Here is a 19,586-nt window from a genome sequence, read left to right on the forward strand (position 1 = left end):
AGTAACACAGTAACAGTGGGGGACTTTAACACCAATGGACACATCATCCAGACAGGACATTAGTAAGGAAACACAAGCTTTAAATGACACAATAGACCAGACAGATTTAATTGATATTTATAGGACATTCCATCCAAAAACAGCAAATTACACTTTCTTCTCAAGTGCGCATGGAAAATTCTCCAGGATAGATCATATCTTGGGTCACAAATCAAGCCTCAGTAAATTTAAGAAAACTGAAATCATATTAAGCATCTTTTCCAACCACAATGCTATGAGATTAGAAATCAATTACAGGGGAAAAAAACGTAAAAAACACAAACACATGGGAGCTAAACAATACGTTACTAAATATCCAAAAGATCACTGAAGAAATCAAAGAGGAAATCAAAAAATACCTGGAGACAAATGACAATGAAAACACGACAATCCAAAACCTATGGGATACAGCAAAAGCAGTTCTAAGAGGGAAGTTTACAGCAATAAAATCCTATCTCAAGAAACAAAAAAAATCTCAAATAAACAATCTAACCTTACACCTAAAGGATCTAGAGAAAGAAGAACAAACAAAACCCAAAGTTAGCAGAAGGAAAGAAATCATAAAGAGCAGAGCAGAAATAAATGAAACAGAAACAAAGAAAACAATAGCAAAGATCAATAAAACTAAAAGCTGGTTCTTTGGGAAGATAAACAAAATTAATAAACCATTAGCCAGTCTCATCACGAAAAAAAGGGAGAAGACTCAAATCCGTAAAATTAGAAATGAAAAAGGAGAAGTTACAATAGACACCGCAGAAATACAAAGCATCATAAGAGACTACTACAAGCAACTCTATGCCAATAAAATGGACAACGTGGAAGAAATGGACAAATTCTTAGAAAGGTATAACCTTCCAAGACTGAACCATGATGAAATAGAAAATATGAACAGACCAATCACAAGTAATGAAATTGAAAATGTGATTAAAAATCTTCCAACAAACAAAAGTCCAGGACCAGATGGCTTCACAGGCAAATTCAGCAAACATTTAGAGAAGAGCTAACACCCATCCTTCTCAAACTCTTCCAAAAACTTACAGAGGAAGGAACACTCCCAAACTCATTCTATGAGGCCACCATCACCCGGATACCAAAACCAGATAAAGATACTACAAAAAATAAAATTACAGAACAACATCACTGATGAATATAGATGCAAAAATCCTCAGCAAAATGCCAGCACACAGAATCCAACAACACATTAAAAGGATCATACATCATGATCAAGTGGGATTTATCCCAGGGATGCAAAGATTCTCCAATATATGCAAATCAATCAATGTGATACACCATATTAACAAATTGAAAAATAAAAACCATATGATCATCTCAATAGATGCAGAAAAAGCTTTTGACAAAATTCAACATCCATTTATGATAAAAACCCTCCAGAAAGTGGGGACAGAGGGAACCTCCCTCAACATAATAAAGGCCATATAAGACAAAACCACAGCAAACATCATTCTCAATGGTGAAAGGTGAAAGCATTTCCTCCAAGGTCAGGAACAAGACAAGGATGTCCACTCTCACCAGTCTTATTCAACATAGTTTTGGAAGTCCTAGACATGGCAATCAGAGAGGAAAAAGAAATAAAAGGAATTCAAATTGGAAAAGAAGAAGTAAAACTGTTGCTGTTTGCAGATGACATACTATACATGGAGAATTCTAAAGATGCCACCAGAAAACTACTAGAGCTAATCAATGAATTTGGTAAAGCTGCAGGATACTAAATAAAGCACAGAAGTCTCTTGCATTCCTATACAATAACGACAAAAGATCAGAAAGAGAGATTAAGGCAACAATCCCATTCACCACTGCAACAAAAAGAATAAAATACCTAGGAGTAAACCTACCTAAGGAGGTAAAAGACCTGTATGCAGAAAACTATAAGACACTGATGAAAGAAATCAAAGATGACACAAATAGATGGAGAGATATACCATGTTCTTGGATTGGAAGAATCAATACTGTGAAAATGACTATACTACCCAAAGCAATCTACAGATTTAATGCAACCCCTATCAAATTACCAACAGCATATTTTACGGAACCAGAACAAAAAATCTTAAAATTTGTACAGAGACACAAAAGCCTGAATAGCCAAAGCAATCTTGAAAGAAATAAAACGGAGCTGGAGGGGCTTCCCTGGTGGCTCAGTGGTTGAGAGTCCGCCTGCCAATGCAGGGGACATGGGTTCATGCCCCGGTCCGGAAAAATCCCACATGCTGCGGAGCGGCTGGGCCCATGAGCCATGGCCACTGAGCCTGCGCGTCCGGAGCCTGTGCTCCGCAACAGGAGAGGCCGCAAAAGTGAGAGGCCCACGTACCGCAAAAAAAAAAAAAAAAAAAAAGGAGCTGGAGAAATCAGACTCCCTGACTTCAGAGTATACCAAAAAGCTACAGTAATCAAGACAATATGGTACTAGCACAAAAAGAGAAATATAGATCAATGGTACAGGATAGAAAGCCCAGAGATAAACCCACACACCTATGGTCAACTAATCTATGATAAAGGAGGCAAGGATATACAATGGAGAAAAGACAGTCTCTTCAATAAGTGGTGCTGGGAAAACTGGACAGCTACATTTAAATGAAAGAAATTAGAACACTCCCTAACACCATACACAAAAATAATCTCAAAATGGATTAAAGACCTAAGTGTATGACCGGACACTATAAAACTCTTAGAGGAAAACATAGGAAGAACACTCTTTGACATAAATCACAACAAGATCTTTTTGACCCACCTCCTAGAGTAATGGAAATAAAAACAAAAATAAACAAATGGGACCTAGTGAAACTTAAAAGCTTTTGCACAGCAGAGGAAACTATAAACAAGATGAAAAGACAACCCTCAGAATGGGAGAAAACATTTGCAAACGAATCAACAGACAAAGGATTAATCTCCAAAATATATAAATAGCTCATGCAGCTCAATATTAAAAAAACAAACAACTCAATCAAAAAATGGGCAAAAGACCTAAGTAGACATTTCTCCAAAGAAGACATACAGATGGCCAAAAGGCACATGAAAAACTGCTCAACATCACTTATTATTAGAGAAATGCAAATCAAAACTACAATGAGGTATCACCTCACACCGGTCAGAATGGCCGTCATCAGAAAATCTACAAACAACAAACGCTGGAGAGGGTGTGGAGAAAAGGGAACCCTCTTGCACTGTTGGTGGGAATGTAAACTGATACAGCCACTATGGAGGACAGTATGGAGGTTCCTTAAAAAAATTAAAATAGAATTACCATATGACCCAGCAATCCCACTACTGGGCATATACCCAGAGAAAACCACAATTCAAAAAGAGTCATGTACCACAATGTTCACTGCAGCACTATTTACAATAGCCAGGAGATGGAATCAAACTAAATGCCCATCAACAGACGAATGGATAAAGAAGATGTGGTACATATATATACAATGGAATATTACTCAGCCATAAAAAGGAACGAAACTGGGTCATTTGTAGAGATGTGGATGGACCTAGAGACTGTCATACAGAGTGAAGTAAGTCAGAAAGAGAAAAACAAATATCATATATTAATGCATATATGTGGAATCTAGAAAAAGGGTACAGATGAACCCATTTGCAAGGCAGAAATAGAGACACAGACGTGGAGAACAAAAATATGGGCACCAAGGGGGGAACGTGGTGGTGGTGGTGTGATGAATTGGGAGATTGGGATTGACATATATACACTAATATGTATAAAATAGATAACTAATAAGAATGTGTCATATAAAAAGTAAATTAAATTTTAAAAATTCAGCCCTCTTGCTTCTCCTCTAGTTTTTCTTGACATGTCTTTGTCTTCTCTATAAATCCATCTTCTTCCTGCCAACTCCCACCAAAGTCCAAACACACAGGAGCTTCAGAGAGTCAATGACAGTTCTTTCTCATTGCCTTACGTTCAGAAAATCACTGTCTACTCTCACAGACTACTCGTAAGAAGATATATTTTTGCCACTTCCGGTCTGAAGAATGTGTGGGCAGTGTGTGACAAAAGGCTTGAACACGTACATACCCGTGAATCTGGCCATTCCCCTTGCAGGAATTACTCCAAGGAGGTAATCAGACAAGGACACAAAACATATAAGAATATGTGTAAGAATATTTTATGTATGATTTATGATAGTGAAAAAGGAAAGAAACCACTTAAATGTCTAATAATGCGATACAGTGCAGCTTTAATAAAATCATATTGTTAGAATAAATAATGAAAGGGGAAATATTCACGATGTATCAAATGAGAGAAAAATTTCAGGTTCCAAAACAGTATGTCCTTTATCTTCTAGTCTGTGCGTTTGAATGAACAAAAGCCATTCAGAGTGTCACCCAATGACCAGCAGTATCCGCATCGCCAGGGAGCTTGTTCAGTGCAAATGCCCTAGCTGAAAGGCACTGGAGCAGAATCGCTGGGGCAGGGCACAGAGATCTGTTTTTTTGTTTACTGTGTGCCACACCACCTCTGAGGTAGATACTAAAATTTGCCCCATTGTGCAGATGGGGAAATTGAGGCCCAGAGAGACTAGGTAACTTACCCAAGGCTGCAAAGCCAGTAAGTGGCAGCTCGCACAGCTAGCTCCAGAGTCCGCACTCCGCACCACTCTGCTCTAGGGCCTCTCTAGGATAAATCTTATATTTGGAAGTGTGCTCTGTGCTTCTTCCCCGAAATCAACAGCAATGATGCATCCCACCCATCCTTGTGTCTTCTTCCTAGTGTTTCAGCACTTCTGTTACAAAGTTATTGATGGGGGAAAGAGGCGTTGCCACTATCGCTGGCACCACCATTGACAAACCTCGTGGCGAAGACCTGCCTGAAGTCTTTAAAAAGATGGTTTGATTTAAGTGCACATTAAATAACAGCCCACATTAGCAGAAACCTTAATGCCCTTAAGTGACAGCATGGAGTGTGATACGGGTTTAACACGGAAGGCCTTCGTATCACCAGCTAGAGTGGGGCTGTCACTGGCGATTCCATAAACACCCTTGACAAACCACCCGGCCTATCACCTTTGAAATTATGCAAATTTTGATCAATTTCTTTTACTTTTTTGGTTTCTGCCTTCAAAATTTCATGTAACATAATACTTTGATTTTTATATGCTATTTTATATTCACAAAATTCAAGTTTGCAAACAAACACCACCAGCCTTTATTCCCAAACTGCAAATTTCTGAATAAAGGAGGCTACCTTGGCACATTTACTGTATGTGATTTTCTAAGGAGGAAACACCTCAGTCATTCATTTCAGGAGACTACAAAGGGGATGGATAGACTGGGAAGATGGTGGGTTTAGGCCTGGTCCCTCCTGAGAGGAAGGAAACCACACAGACCAGAAAAAAACTTCCTGCTGGACCAGCTTTCAAAGCCCTCAAATATTCCTGTCTTCAAGAACGGAATAATAATTTCATAAAATGCATGACCTGGTCCAGCTGGGCACCCAAACAAATATTTTCAAAAGCGGAGACTATCTTCAAAAGGACTCAATTTAGAAAGAGCAGAGACCATCTGCTCAACTTCCCCAGCACCACACATGAGGAAACTGAGGCCCAGAGAGACTGAAGCTTGGCTAAGTTCACACAGAAAGTGGCCACGCCTGGACTGAAACCCGTGTCTGCCTCTGGCCCTCACTTGGCTGGACTACACCGCCTCTCTCACTTCTGACTCCTATACTGAATTTTCTAAATTGTTTTCTACATTTCCTACTCATTTTGGGGGGGGGGGGCGTGTTTTTGACACTAACATCACCATTAACATTACCATCAATAACGGGATGGCATCTTTGAAGATGATAATATGTTTCAGTTATAAGTAGCCACGCTTCCATCTGCTTCTATATCCTGCCAAATTCCAGAAAACTACAAAGTCACTGTGTGATGATTAAAAAACAAAAAATGCCTCTTAGGGTAGGAGAAAACGACTCATTTGCCTTTTTTTTTTTAACCTGATATTGACACTGAGTAACCATAACATTAAAAACCAGTGACTGCTCAGACCCCGTGGCTTCAGACACCCTCTTTAGACTCTCCATCTTATCCTTCTCCTATTAAAACCTACCCTTCCTCAAGCATCAATAAACTACTGGATCAAATCAAATAAACTACTAGAAAAGTGAAAATCAGCCCTACTGACAACAGGAGAAGTAAGGACAGGCCTTACTGACAACCGACCCCAATATGCCATCAGGACATAAAGAAAGCTCAGCATAGGACCCAGACGCTGACCTCCACAAAAATGAATGGCCATCCTCCTTTCTCACTAACCTGTGACTGCTAATTCTTTACTAAGTGACAACTCTAACCCCACTTTAATGTCCGGCCTCCTATATAAAAATTGTTAAGATACCCAATCACTGAACTGTGCCTGCTTCCCGACCACATCCAGCCCGGGTCTGGCCCCGTTTCTTTAACCCCATCTTCAAAGCACCCAGCATAAGCAGAGACCCAACTCTGCCTTTCCCAGAGAATCCCAGCACTCTTCCAGGCTACACTCGCTCCGCTGCAGAAGCTAAATGAACCAAACCTCTCTACAGTGACACGTGCATTCCTGGTGGTTGCTGGCTGGTGGGATTCCACACTCGTTGGTCTTACTAAGTTACTAGTAACATGAGATAGAGTAGAAAGAACCTCAAATAAAAGGTCCACAAACCTAAATCCTGACTTATCACTTCTCTAGGTCTGTTTCCTTGCTGGTAAAATGACAGCCAGTTATCCTATATTTTACAACTTTTCATCTCAAATACGCTGTATTTCAGCCATATTGTGGGTCAAAGAGGTTTATTTCCATTGAAGAAGGTTCTCTGACTTTCAGTCACTCAACTTAACTTTTTCACTTTTGAAATACAGCACAGTTAGAGTTTGTCTGGAAAGCTTTTTTCACTCTTAAAGAGATCTTCATGCAAGAAACAATGGTTACAATTATGTGCTGTTCTGAATGGTTCATTAACATGTTCCCTAATTACACGAATATAAGTTGACTTATTTGATTTCTGCTTCCATCGTGAAAAATCAGTGCGAGGATTGGGGCACATCTCCGTCTGGGTCTTTGGAGGATCAACTGGCGCTACCTAAACCTCAGAGAGCAGCTATGCAGCCATGGGCACAGCCCAGGTCCCTTTAATTAAAGCCTGTTTTCCCACCCGCCCCTCTTCTGGTTACCCCGTGGGCTTTCTGTGAACAACAAACAGCCAGCCTTGTTATGAGGACACCAAAACCAAGAAAGGATCATTAAGCCCACCGTTGTCAGCAAGGCCAGAACCATGAGTGTCCCTCCTTTGTATGAGCCTCGGGTCAGGCCCTAAAGATCTAGGGAGGAGTGAGACATGGTCCCTGCCATCCAGGGGGCATCCAGAGAAGACAGACCCACAATCACTAGTGTGATACATACACTTTGAGGGTGGGAAGGCCGGGGCGGTCTCTGGGAGAAGTTCTTCCTAAGACTGTACCTCCTTCCAGCTCCAAAAGGAGGAAGGTTCTCCCCTTGTGACTCCATCAATGAGGATGCTCTGGGCCACATGCAACACCACCTGCCTCTAAGGAGCTGCAACCACAGGGGCTCGTTTTTACCTCTCGTAAGAATGTGGTGTCAGGCTGTGCAAGGCTGCTTCAGAGCTCAGTGGTGTCATGGGGGCTCTGGGGTCTTCTCATTGCTCTGCTCAGCAGTCCCAGCACCTCCGGGAGGAAGGGCAGACTGGGAAAGCCCCCCCACACTGGGTCTCTTTATCTTGGAGGGAAGCCACTCCCAGAAGCCCCCGGGGAGCCTTCTGACACCTCATTGGCTAGAGCTGCATCGTGTAATCACCATAGCAACAAAGGACGCTGGGAAAATGGGGACGTGGCATTCCAGCAGTGAAGAGGGGACAGCAGTGGCTGTTAGGTAGACAACTGACCCTGCCACACACAGACGATTATGGGGGGAATGTGTCCCCCAATATTCATACGTTGAAGCCCCACCCCGCAATGTGACAGTAAGTGGAGGTAGGGCCTTTGTGAGGTGATTAGGAGTAGAGGAGGGCATGGGGGGGCCCCCATGATGGGACCAGAGTCCTTATAGGAGGACGAGACACCAGAGCTGGCATCTCCCCCTACCCCTGCCATGTGAGGACATGGTAAGAAGGCTGCTGTCTGTAAGCCAAGAAGAGAGTCCTCCCCAGGAATCAAATCAGCCAGCACCCTGATCTTGGACGTCCAGCCTCCAGAACTGTGAGAACTAAATATCTGTTGCTTAGCCCACGCAGCCTATGGTATTTTGTTATGGCAGCCCGAGCTGACTAGGACACAAATCCAATTCAACTGTCTTCAAAGGCACTTCAGCCTCCGGACAAGGGCCTCATCAGGCCCCTCCGGGTAAGGTCAGCAGCAACTCTGCACCTCAGCTCCAAAGCTGAAAGGGACACTAGAGCAACGACCATTTCTTAGAAGTGCTCAGTCCTCACAGCATCTGTAATAATGCTGCAGTAAGCAACAAAGACGGGAGACCTTTTACTGGGAGCCCTTTCAGCCTCTAGCTCTGCCTTCTGCACAAAACCTCCCTTTCTAAACTACCGGGATTTTGGCAAAAGTTCAAACGTAAACACATTTGTAGCGGGCGCTGGCCCCGGAACAAGGGAGTAAACTGCGCTGACTCTTCACTTTCTCTGCTTGAACTCCACGCATTAATTCAACTCCCTCAGGAGGCCTGTCATGCTAGGACGCCAGGCCTTACCGTTTTCCCACAGGCTTTCCTTCAGCCACAGGAAAACAAAAACAAGGCACCCCCAGCCCCGTGAGGCTGTCTACGCACCCTAAATGGTTATTTCAGTCACCCCCATCTCACAGGCCCACCCAGCCCGGAAACTGGATACAATCTCCCTTGGGCCTCCACTGGAGCCCTTTCTCTATATGCAGTTAATAGGCAGCGGAAAACCTCCAAAATAAGAATTGGGAAAAACTGACAGCAACCTACTTGGCAAACAAGGAACACAGAAAAACAAAAGCCTAAAAAGAAGGAGCCTGCATTTAAACCAGCAGACACCAGGGGCCATGATGTCTGAGAAGCATAACAGCCTTTCTTCTTGCTGGAATGGAAGGGGGCTCACTGTTCATTAGAAAATAGTCAAGATTTCAAAAATTTATCTATTCCTAGAATAAACAGAGGCCTTAGATAATCACTTACTTGAGTAATGAGCAACAGATACACCAATCACGTTCCAGATCCTATAGAAGTTGAGTGATATTATTCATCTTCCTTCCAACAAGATGTTTTAAGGTTGTTTATGTTCAAACATAAATTGTTTTAAGTACAACTTATGACGATTGCAAGACTCTCCTATTTACTTGGTAGCTTCCATCCTCAAGGAAATTCTCTCTTAAAATAAAGCCTTAACCATCACCCCTTCCTCCCCGCATCCAAGTATGTAGAACTCAAACCACTTACCCCTGTGTCTACAGCCCCCAGGTCCTCAGCCAACAGGGATTAGGACGTGTGCCCTGAGTACCAACACATCCTCCACCAGGCTACTCACTCTGGCATCGCACTCAAATCTGCTGCTAACCTGTTATACTAGTTGTTTTACATGCTTTCCCCAAGTCTTGACACAACTGCAGAAACAGTACTGATTAAGTAAAAGAACAGGACAGGCTGGTAACTACTAAACGCTCTGCCCGAACCCAGTTCCACAGGAAATGGAGAACTCTGCTTCTCTCTCCTTCTGAAGTTACCCAAGTTTGAAATGTTTTCATTTCTTTTGTTGCAACAGGACTCCTTACTCAAGAACTTGGCATCCAGAAACTTCCCATCAGCTTCTGACTACTCTCACAGCTCCTGTCCAAAAGTTCAGAACTTTAACTGTGTCTGTTTTAAACTCCACACGTAATAGAAGCTACTGGTTAATTAAATGAAAAGGGCAAGGACAAATGACATATCAACACATCCATAATGAAAATTTGTCCTCTACTTACAACCAGTTATAAAGGAAATCATCAGTCGCTTCCGGAAGAACAGTTATAAAATAACTTAACAAGAAACTACAGATGTATCATGACACCTAACTACTTCCCTTATGCCTTAAAAAAACAAAACAAACAAAAAAAGAATCTGAAAAGCTTAAGATAGGATAGTTTTACCTACTTCAATGAAGTATTCAAAAGTAAAATGCAGCCAAAGGCCATGAAAAATAAGATGCTTCTTTTAAAAAGTTTTCAAGGTAATTCAATGAACAAAAATCTCTACCCTTTAGTTTGTAATCTTACAAATGTCAAACTGAGTAAGAACCCAAGTATTTAAGAGTCCAATTTAAGATTTTTAAGTTCAGTCTACAGTACAAAATCTACAAACACAACAGTACATGTGATGTGATAATTAGGAAGGACCCTATCAACTTTACTTTCGTAATTTCATCCATGAAGCTTCAGAGCTGAAGTCATAAACATTTTCTTTCTTTCTTTTTTTTAACAGGTTTTGTGTGTGTGTGTGTGCGCGCGCGCGCGTGCGCGTGTGTGTTTTGACTGTGTTGGGTCTTCATTGCTGCACGCGGGCTTTCTCTAGTTGCGGCGAGCGGGGGCTACTCTTCGTTGCGATGCGCAGGCTTCTCACCGCGGTGGCTTCTCTTGTTGCAGAGCACAGGCTTCAGTAGTTGTGGCACATGGGCTCAGTAGTTGTGGCTCGCGGGCTCTAGAGCACAGGCTCAGTAGTTGTGGAGCATGGGCTCAGTTGCTCCGTGGCATGTGGGATCTTCCCGGACCAGGGTTCGAACCCGTGTCCCCTGCATTAGCAGGCGGATGCTTAACCACTGCGCCACCAGGGAAGTCCCAACCTTATTTTGCATTTATAAAATATATATTAGCTCTGGCGAAAAAAAATCTGAGTTACCACTGAGTGTTCCTAAATTTCATTCTGTGAGCCATGTAGGAAAACCAATGTTAAGGACTCAGTGGAACTTCCCTTCTATATAACATTTAAACTTGCTCTAAAGCTGATAAACTTTCTAAAATACCTCAGATCGATGGCTTTCAAACTTGTCTGTCTGTAATCCTCTTTATACACAGGGACCCAATAACATACCACACTAAAATTAGCTGAAGTAAAAGTTTCCAGAAGCAATACTAGCCTTATGCTATATACACCCCGATATTTTTCAGTTTCTTTTTTTGGTAATGCTTCTTGTGACCCACTAATGGATGCAGCTGGGAAAATCCTGTCCTAATTCTTTTACTTAAACTTGCCACCATCACCTGGCAGCACTCCGGGTACCAGGGAAAGCACCTGAAAACTTCCAACAGAAACATAAACTGGACGAGCAGCCAACTGTCATCATCCCTTCCAAATGGGAAGCACTTAAAACCATGACCTTTTAAAAGTTTATTTGAGCTTCTATTACTGATACTAAAAAGTCATCATCTTCTCCTCTGTCTAATCTTTAAAATATCCTTATTCCAATTGTTAAAGAATAACCTCAAATCCTCCTAGCTATATGTGAATGAGTAAAGAAATACAAATTAAAGATTACTTAGAGAATGATATTTGTTCATAGTTCAGTAACAAGCCTTTTTCCCTGTGATGATGAACATGGGGAACAGAGATCACCGAGGCAGTATTTTCTCCCCTTCTTAAAGTGTTCTTTTAAAAGCAGTTTCAAAAGTTTCTCTATCCATAAATAAAATGATACCCATAGTACATCAATATTTAAAGCTAACTGTAATGGCATTTGCTTCTGTGTTAAAAACTACAGTGTAGGGCTTCCCTGGTGGCGCAGTGGTTGAGAGTCCGCCTGCCGATGCAGGGGACACGGGTTCGTGCCCCGGTTTGGGAAGATCCCACATGCCGCGGAGTGGCTGGGCCCGTGAGCCATGGCCGCTGAGCCTGCGCGTCCGGAGCCTGTGCTCCACAACGGGAGAGGCCACAGCAGTGAGAGGTCCGTGTACCACACACACACACAAAAACTAGAGTGTAACTCAGATTCTTAATACCAAAACAATAATTCTAGTTGCATATTTTTTAAGAAGCAGGACAAAATTCCACACACTTAAACTGGAGTTAACAATAGGTAAGAGGAAGTTCTCCAGTCCCAGGTACCTGCAACCCAACCGTCAAAGGTCATTTATACCCGCATGTGGGAAACATGCGGAAAATGGTAAGGGAGACAACTAAGAATTGATGTATTTTTCTTCCTGTTGAAAAGAGACATGGCGACAGTAATGGTGGTTATGAAACAGTAGAAAGAGCTAAGCTTTCGAGTCTGAGAAAGTCAGAGCCCGCTCTGCCACGTGTTAGCTGGATGACCTTGGTTCAACAAGAAAAATATTAAAATCATTATTCAGTAAGTATCAGCTGTGGGCTGGGCACGGTCCTAAATGTCCACATCCATCACCTCATTGAATTTTCACAACACTGGAGGTAGAGAGGGCCAGAGGGGCTAAGGCACTTATCCAAAGTCGTACAATTAGTCATGGGAAGGCCAGAGTTCAAACATAAGCTGTAACTCATTTCAAAATCTTTGTTGGGCGTTTGCCTTCTGAGCTCCGCAGCGTTCCTTATCTTTCCCTCTCAGGGTTGCTGTCTGGATTAATGACTGACTGTTAATAAGGACTCATCACCCCCTCCCCCCAGCCAGTATCTCAGCGGCCATGAGCACAGGTTACCAAATTTCTCAGGTAAGCGGGCTTCACTTGTTCAAAGTCAGAAACTTATCTTTCGTTCAGAGTCAGAAAACGTATCTTTTTTCCTTCTACCCTCTCACTGCTCCACCCTTCAAACACACCTCCCACACAAATACCTATTACTAACCTTAGGAAATATGTCCAATTTCATCAGCGCTGCATATAACACCCACCTCCCATGAGTCTATTTACTAAGGGAAGGGAGGTGGGTGTCCCAGGTTTGTAAGGCAGGGCAAAGTTATCAGACTTCATTCAAAGCCAAGACAATGACAGGCAGAGAGCCACGAAGGCTGGGACTCAGATGGGGCAGCAGGAGTGCCCTAGAACAATCACTAGGGTTAAGCTGTATTTACCCTACGAGGTCTCGACCAGGGACAGAATAAAGGCAGGAGAGCGACTGAGCCAGTTGTGGCTTGGGGATCCGGCAAGAATCGAAGGGGCAGGGCCTCAAATATGCCAGGAATTCTGCTGAGGGCAATAAACAACCTCACAGTGGAGGGCAGGATTGCATTAAATCGGTTTTTGAAAGAGGAAGTACCAGGACCAAGTAGTTAATAAGTGTCGACAGAATTTTTCAAAATAGGATTACATTTCTCCCTTGCTTTCCTGTCCACATTAGTTGGCAAATGCTACCCCCTCCACTTCCTTATCCCAAAAAGTGGGTAAACAGAAGCACTGACAGGCTGTTCCATGGAAAGAACCAAAGCACACCGACCAAATTAATTTAACCAAGTTGATGAAAGACATGTCGATAATACACCATCACCTAATCACTGAATCGGGCCTTTTTTTAAAAACAGCAAATAGAGATGAGCTGTGTGAGTATGTGCCCTCAAGGTGTAACAAGTCAGCTATATATGTTAGACTTAAATTGTTAGTTGTCATAGCAACAGTGGACAGTAACGCCTGCTCAGATTGGTATTTAGCAGTTTAGTTCTTTGTTTTACACTATACATCTATCACTAATTATATAAACTACTTTCCAAGTATTAAGAAATAACTGGTTTGGAAAACCAAAGCAGAATACAACCCATGAAGCTGACTTGGATAAAAGCACCCGTAAGTCTAAAGGACATACATTGAATTTATGAATGTTCAGAAAACAGGACATTGTTGCTATATAGCTATGTAATAATCTGAAGAGATACAGCGTCTTTTTACCCTTAGGAAAAAAATTAATTATGAAACTACCAGATTAAATAATATCATCTAACAAAAGGAGATTCACTAATACATCCATTATTTTAATTAAGTACTGATGACATTATGAATTTAGAATCATTAAATGTCACTCCCACTGACATTCTAACTTTTTTTTAATTTTTATTGGAGTATAGCTGATTTAGAATGTTGTGTTAGCTTCTGCTATACAACATAATGGTTCAGTTATACATATACATATACCCACTCTTTTTTAGATTCTTTTCCCATCTAGGTCACTACCGAGTATGGAGTCGAGTTCCCTGTGCTATACAGTATTCATATTAGTTATCTATTTTATATATAGTAGTGTGTATACCCACCGACATTCTAATTTAAAGCCTGCTTATAAAACAAAGATACAACGTATCCTAGACTAACATTTTTATTTGTCTTTAATCTAGTTTCATTTTGCCTCATTCTCATTTTTAGAAATAAGTTCTGCTTCTACCTCACAAGCAAGAAACAAATTTTGTTTTCTCTTAAAATGGTTCACTGCAGATTTAAAAAGATTCAACTCACTGGCTTGGAATAATCGGACATTATTTATTTCCTCATTACATCTGCTACTAACCATTTTCTTTACAATTAATCTAAACAACGTGTTTTGTCAAAAGGCACAGGTCCCAGCACCAAAAATGCCAGGTCCCAGTCCCAGCTCAGCCACCAACAGGCTCTGTGCTTTCAGCAAAAGATCCTGCCCCGTGGGGTCAGTTTCCTCACCTGTGGGCCCCAGACCAGGAGACCAGAGGTTCTCACTAATCAGGGCAGTCTGATCTAAACTTGCAGACTTTCTTGCACACAAACACACACGCACGCACGCGCGCTCACACACACACACACACACTGCACCAGGCAACAAAGTCAGGCTCCAACAGAGACAGGCCTTTCGAAGCCACACACACTACCCCATCCCTCCCAAAAAGGGAAACGTGAGAAATCTGCTTTTTGCCCATCTGCAACTATAATACAAAATAATAGGGTGACTCCTCGGAAGATCCATGACCAGAAGAAATCCCGATTATAGCCTGTTTCTGAAATGCAGCCCCTCACTGCCTGTGTGTTGGGACTTTCCATACTTGGAGGCAAACCAGTAAGACAGCATAGCACTCCTCTCTCAGCGCTCCACATAAAAACAAGCACTGTTGGATTAATAACGACTGCTTTAAAGAGGCCTTCCAAAGGGTCCTTCTCTGTCATCCGAAACAATTGATTTCATCATCTGTAATTGGCTATCAGAAATTTACATTAAAGCAGCCCATGTTACTCTTCCCAAAAGCACAGAAGACCTACAAGTGCTGATCGCGGAGTTTCTGGATTGTTCCCGGCTTGGCCTGGATGCTGTGACTGAAAACGGAAATACATCGGTCAGCACTCAGCTTGCCAGCCATCGGCCAGGTCACAGTGTTCTCATCGGTCACAGCCCAGACAAATGACAGCTCTGCTCTTGACACCACAAAGCGGTGCCAACCTCTGGCTAGAACAGCCGCCTCCTGTGCGCTCCTCTTGCCGGGAGCCTGTAGGATGTGATCAGGGCCACCAGCCTGGCCTCACAGTGCAGCTGCAACGTAATTTCAGGTTGAAAACCCAGAAGGTCTCATTGTCATTACTGCTCCTCAAATATATCCAGATACCAACATTGCCATGGCTAAAAACGCTCTCCTCATGTTTTCTTCATCATCAAATAGAAAAATGTTACAGCAGGAAGCTTGCACTAAGAATTGATCTTCCGCCCGTGGGATTGTCTGAAAATGTAATTTAGGTCAGGTCCCTCCCCAGAAGCTTCTCTAAGCCCCTGACCATGGCCGTCACTCCCTACCTGACCTGACCCAGGCCTATTTCTCACACCTCGTCCCCTGTATCTCTCCGTCTCTCCCCGCAGCCTTGCTCCCCGCCCTCCAGTCCTGGCAGCCTCCCTTCATTTTTTTTTTTTTTTTTTTTTTTTTTGCGGTATGCGGGCCTCTCACTGTTGTGGCCTCTCCCGTTGCGGAGCACAGGCTCCGGACGCACAGGCTCAGCGGCCATGGCTCATGGGCCCAGCCGCTCCGCGGCATGTGGGATCTTCCCGGGCCGGGACACGAACCCACGTCCCCTGCATCGGCAGGCGGACTCCCAACCACTGCGCCACCAGGGAAGCCCTCGCTTCATTTTTTACCTAGTCTGTGCTCACGCCAGTACCTGCTCCAACCCATCCCTTCCCATCCCAAATCTCTCCATACTACTGGCTCACCCTTGAATCTCCACTCAAACATCACCTGCCCAGATCACCCCACCTAACTTGGGTCCTTCCACCATCAGTCTGTCCTAAGCTCGCATCCCAACCCTCTCACAGCCTGGGGAACTGTTCATTTTACTGCTGGGAACATGTTTTTTGATCATCTTCCCTCTAGATATGAAGCTACCTGAGCATCGGGGCCACTGCTCTCTGTGCACCACTGTATCTCCAGGGCTTACAATTACTAAATGTTTGATTATCACTTGTTAAAGCAATTCAGTGTCTCAGTAAATTTTGCAGGGTTAGAAAAGATGCAGCCCATGAACATTTATCTTTGTCCTAAGTTGGTCACGGACCAATAAGAAAAGTATTCACTTGTCTTGGGCAAAGTTAATTTCTACTCTTTCTATTTCTCCCCACTGAATATCCACCCTGTGGGTCTGTGCACTCCTGCAATCTCCTGATTTAAATGGGAGTTTTAAAACACTGAAATCTGTAATAGAAACACTGTTATCAATGACAGTCTGGTTCCCAGGTAATCCTTAGAAATACGAGTCCTCCTTCTTGTTAAAATTTATTCAGTGCTTACTATGTTCCAGGCACTGTTTTTGGTTTTTTGGTTTTTTAGGTTTTTGGCCGTGCTGCCCGGCATGCGGGATCCTCGTTCCCCGACCAGGGATCGAACCCGTGCCCCCAGCAGTGGAAGTGCGGAATCCCAACCACTCGACCGCCAGGCAAGTCCCAGGCACCGTCTTGAACACTGCGTCTTTCACGTCATTTGCCTTCCGAGACAGTCCTATGATGGAGGGATTACTGTCCTTATTGAAAGAGGAGAAGCTGAAGCCCAGGGATGTTAACAACTGGTGCAAGGTTGTACAGCTGTAAGAGCCTCATCAGTCCAGTGGGTCTGCCACCAGCGTCTGGGCTCTTTACTGCTGTGTGATGGTGTTTTTACCTCCTGCGAGAGAAGTCCTCTACTAGCAGGAAACAGAAATGAGGCAGAGCCACCCCTTCCTGTTTTGGAGTCAGACAAATCATTTTTTTTTTTTAATTTTTAGAGAAAAAGACTAAATTCCTCTTCGGACCCACGCTCCCTCAGTCCAGGTAATTCCCTCTGGGTTTCCCCAGTGCATCATGCTTCCCTCACCTCCCCCATCAATGCATCTTTATGCTTTGCAATTCACCACAGGGTCCCCAACTGCTCTCCTCCCCTGCCTGCTTAGCAGAAGCACATGCACGCGCACTCACAAACAACTTTCCAAATTCCTATTTACTTCACCCTGCGGTGTAAAAGGTAAATAACTACTTAACCTTCCTAGTGATGCCAAAATACATAACATATAAAAGGTTACTGATTCACAAAGTATCATCTGCATTATTACACAGCCAGAAAATGACCAAACTTGGATGGACATTTCAAGAATCGTCCAGGAAGATAACTAAACAGAGAGGTCAACGGGCAGTGCTCACCTGGTCCCGGTTTTCCCAACCGCTTTCCTTCCTGCGATTCTGAACTCAGACTAAGCTGCTGGCGATCGCAGAGAGGACTGGAAATCCGGGGGGTGGACGGGGAGTTGAGCAGGGAGATTCTAAATCTAGTGGCTGGAGCTGGAAACCACCTACACTTTGCTGCTAAATTTTAAGAATCACTTCAACACCTTTACAATATGTTCTTCCAGGTATAATAAAAATGTGCCCAAAGAGCTTGAGTTCTTATTAGCTGCCAGGAGCCAAACGTAGGGAAAAAAAGTCCAAAACAGCAGACGAAGATGTAGGGGGAAGAAAAACAACTAGCGAGTTAGGTGGGTCCATCTCAGCAAAGTAACACCCTCCCCCCACCCCCACCCCCACCCCCACCCCCACCCCGGGGTAAAAAGGATAAGCTGCTTTTGTTTATTTACATGTGGACAAACTGGCTTAAGTTAACTTCCATTTTCCTTCAAACACTACAGCTGTGGTTTCCAATTCTCCCCTGCACACCAGAATCATCTGTGAAACTTCAAAAAAAAAAAAAAGGTGTGTCCAGCTCCAGTAGAGAAGCACTAAAGGAGCACCCATCGTGATCAGCCACACCTCCAATGGGGTCTGGGCCATAACACAACCAGGGAAAGAGCAAGGCTGGTCAGGACAGCAAGAGCCACTGCTCCATCTCCAAGAGTCTCCGCTCCCTCCGTCTCCAAGACCAAGCAGCTGCACCACCCATCCATGCATCCGTCCATTTATCCATCCATTTACCCATCCATTTATCCATCCATCCATCCATCCATCCATGCGTCCATCCATGCGTCCATCCATCCATCCATTTATCCATCCATCCATCCGTCCATCCATGCGTCCATCCATGCGTCCATCCATTTATCCATCCATTTATCCATCCATCCATCCATCCACTCACCTTCACTGAGCACCTCTCGTGCCAGCACTGAGTACCAGGACACATGGCAAATAACACTGGCGGCCCTGCCCTCCAGGAATTCCATTCTAGGGGAAACCACACCAGGGAAATTGAAGTTACCCTTTTCTTCAAAAAAAAAAAAGCAACTAAAAAGGTTCCCATGAGCAATTTCAATCAGTCTCACTGAACTGAAGTCCTTTCAGCCCACAGCTTCTCATTCGGTCATCAGAAAAGTGTTGTGTTGTGTTGTGCCGCAAGAACTGGTAAATGCTTTCTATAAATGTGAAGAAAATTGTGTTAAACTCCAACATCCTCCTTCCCAAGCTGAAACATTCTAGTTCATTCAATGTTCACACCATCTCCAGGTTTCCAAATCCACAACCCCAGCCTGCACAGTCTCACTTCAACCAGCAGGGCAGGACTATTTCACACCCGGCTTCACTCAGTGGCTTGAGATCCAGACAATCAAACAATATTAACTAGCTCAGGGCCCCTGTGTTCCCCACATCCTCGGAACGGGTAAGCGAGTGTTCCAAAATCAAGTCTGTCCCATCAGCATTTCGTATTTTTTCTTTTCTTTTTTTTCATTTGGAACAAACGCCCATCACAGGCTTAGGGAATATAAAAGAAGTACAAGAATCCCTTTTAAGAGTATTTAGTCTTTTTGTAAAAACTAAATCAACACAAGTAACATGAGTATCACATAACACTACATCTTGATTCAGAACAAAATTGTGGCGAGTAGGCAAAACAGATTAGTCAGAGTGTGAAACTCCACTGAAGCAACAAGCCTCAAAAGAAGGGTGTGACCAGGCGGAGACAGCAGTGACCAGGCAGTGGACTTTTAAGGAGTAGGAAGGGCCCACCGATGGGAGAGACAATGGAGACACCAGCCCGACTGAAACACGGGGACTGAAGGGGTGAGTGACAGGAGATTCGGCCGAACCAGTAAGAGGGGCAGGTAACCCAGGGCTTGGAAACCAGATGTGGTTCCTCTGTGACATGGTCAGTGAGACAGAGGTGTGGCAGGTCCCCAAGAAGGAGAAGGCATGACAGAAACTGTTTTAGGTACCTGTATAGAACA

General features: G+C 43.4%; 1 protein-coding gene across 3 annotated transcripts in view; it reads right to left on the minus strand.

Annotated features, from left to right (window-relative positions):
- The window catches only part of FAM107B (family with sequence similarity 107 member B), an 86,820-nt gene that overhangs the window by 30,472 nt on the left and 36,762 nt on the right, over nt 1-19,586 (minus strand). The window contains exon 1 of one of the 3 annotated variants that reach the window (XM_082848532.1): nt 9,472-10,038. The exons of the other annotated variants lie outside the window; for them this stretch is intronic. The gene's annotated coding sequence lies outside the window, so the exon portion shown is untranslated. Of the gene's footprint in view, nt 1-9,471; nt 10,039-19,586 lie in introns of those variants that run through there. 3 annotated transcript variants of the gene reach the window in all.

This window comes from Leucopleurus acutus (genome assembly GCF_964270905.1).
Source record: "Leucopleurus acutus genome assembly, chromosome: 1".
Taxonomy (NCBI): Eukaryota; Metazoa; Chordata; class Mammalia; order Artiodactyla; family Delphinidae; genus Leucopleurus; species Leucopleurus acutus.